The 2,461-nt window shown below is 42.5% G+C and overlaps 1 long non-coding RNA gene across 1 annotated transcript; it reads left to right on the plus strand.

The window, feature by feature from the left end:
• The first annotated feature begins 422 nt into the window (after positions 1-422).
• On the plus strand, positions 423-2,217 carry LOC137531937 (uncharacterized). The gene is made up of 3 exons (XR_011023803.1): positions 423-602; positions 1,760-1,894; positions 2,067-2,217. It is a non-coding gene; the product is annotated as an uncharacterized lncRNA (long non-coding RNA).
• Positions 2,218-2,461: the final 244 nt, after the last annotated feature.

The raw sequence follows: 2,461 nt of genomic DNA on the forward strand, positions 1-2,461 counted from the left end.
TGCGGCGCACCACTTCTTCCCTGCCTTTTTGCACCCCCCCCGCCTGGAAAATTTTGTGCGGACGCCCATGGCTATGAACTGGCACAAAGTCTATAGACGCCGCGGCCAGTTCATGGAATCCATTCAATTATATATTTGATGCTTGCTGTCACAGGATCTTCTCTGTCAGTCCAATCACACATGAAATGAAATGATGTAGTTATTATGGCTAGCAATGTCAGCAGTTATAGGTGGCACTAGTCATCGTTGATCCCTAGTATCTGCCCGAAGTCATAGTTGGTTGCTTCCCACAATTTTTGAAAACTGTCATTATGAATAATATTATAATCGTTTACATTATGCTGTAAGTAAGAAGATTCTTAATTAATGAAGGTATAATACAGTGGTCATTAATACTGTAATATTTCTTTTCCAGGAATTTACAAGAGGCCAGTATGACCTCACCACCCCGAGGGAGAAAAGGGACGTGGTGAGAAGGGTGCAGGGGATCCTGAGGGCCGAGTACCGGCGGGACCTCACCACCAAGCAGGTCCAAATGTTATGGAGCGACCTTAAGAGGAGGGACCAGGACTTGCTCAGGCGGGTGGTTGCCCAAATAGGATGTAAGTCAGCAAACTATTAGTTTATGGTATGTCTATTTTGGGTTTTATATGCTGTATGTATTTATCCTAAAAAATAATTCCATGGGCTGAATACTATAGAGTTGTGCAGTATGTACAGTTAAAGTATATATCCGTAAGGTATTCACAGTGCAGCACTTTTCCCACATTTTGTTTTGTTAGGGGCTTATTCCAAAATGGGTTAAAACATATTATTTTGTGCTCCTGTGTGGGCATAGTGATGATATTTGTGCAATATGTACTGAGTATACTGCATTCATGCAAATAAAGTTATTAAAAAAAATGGGCCCCTAGGCTTAACATTGGTTTTTGATAACCACTGATGATCAATTAACTTATTTTTTTTTTAAGAAAAATTTGATAGGTGCTGTCGTCCATCTGGACCCTATATCCTCTCCAGGCCCTAGGCAAGTGGCTAGGTTTGCCTTGTGGATGGTCCGGCTTTGTTGCACAGCAATTTTTTTTAAAGATCTCTCCAGAGCTATTCAATCGTATTGAAGCCTAAGCTCTTGCTGGGCCACTCAAGAACATACACAGAGTTGTCTCGGAGCCACACCATTGATATCTTGACTGTGTGCCCAGGGTCGTATTCCTACTACAAGATGAACCATTGCCCCAGTCTGCGTTCCAAGTGCTCTCTTTAAAGTGATCCTTAAGCCTGTAAAAAAAAAAGAAAAAGATTTTGACTCAACTGTGGCTTCCCTGAGCCCCCTGCAGTCGATCGGTGCCCTCGCCGCCTCGCTCAGATCCTCCTGGACCCCACGGCGACCACTTCCGGTTTCGCTGTCAGGAACCGACAGGCATTGGGAACGCGAGTGATTCTTCGTGTTCCCAGCAAAAATATCGCCCCCTATGCTACTATTACGTCCCGGAGGCCGCAATAGCCGCAAAGGATCACTTTAAAGCCTATCCTAGTTTTATTTTACTGTATTGAAGAGTCATATTCTTTCATGTATAATAAATACATTAAAGGAATAAGAATATGATTTTTTGTTCTGTGTTTAGAGTAAGGTCCTTATCAAAGTTCACTTGAAAATAGAAATAAAAGTAATTGTAGTTCAAACAATAAAGTTATTACTTTTTATCCATTTTATCATATATTTTGATTAAATTGTATTATTCATTACTCCTTACTACAGCTGCAAGTGGTACCCGCACTGCCCGGCCCCGGGGATCCTCTGCACCCAGGCCTTCTTCCTCAAGAGCCTCCTCACCTGGCCCCAGCCATCATAGCCAGAGGGCTTATCTGCTTAGAGCCAGGACACCGCTTTATGGTAAAATTCTCTTACTGTATGATTAACATTGCATACTATGGAAAAGCAAGTAAATGCTATGTTATATGTATTACATTACAGGTTCTTAATTTTAGGGATGATCAATGAGATTGAAATATGTACAAGTTGATGGATTGCTGGGTTTACCTATTTTGCACATTTTTTTCTACAGTTCCTCTATCAACATATACGAGGCTGAGGGGCCAGGTGAGGAGGCTGACGAAGACGAAGAGGAGGCATGAGCAGGAAATCCGCTTACTGAAGCAGCAGATGCTTGAAATGCGTCAGCATATGGCGAATGTGGAGGAGGAGGTCCGCCAGTTGAAGGGGACAGGGGGTAGGCGGTAGGGTGGACTGAGGGGTTTTTTTTTTGTTGTTTTTTTTTTGTTGTTGTTGTTGAAGATTTTTACTGCTGGCAGGTGATGTAGCTGCTGCATGGTTTTTTGGCAGTTGGAAACAGCTGTAAACAGCTATTTTCCACAATGCAGCAAGGTTCACAGGCCTGGTGTTTCACAGCATCAGAACTTTGTGTCTCTTATACAAGCCTCATTTTTAGCTGTACAGAAG

This window comes from Hyperolius riggenbachi, chromosome 9 (genome assembly GCF_040937935.1).
Source record: "Hyperolius riggenbachi isolate aHypRig1 chromosome 9, aHypRig1.pri, whole genome shotgun sequence".
NCBI classification, from domain to species: Eukaryota; Metazoa; Chordata; class Amphibia; order Anura; family Hyperoliidae; genus Hyperolius; species Hyperolius riggenbachi.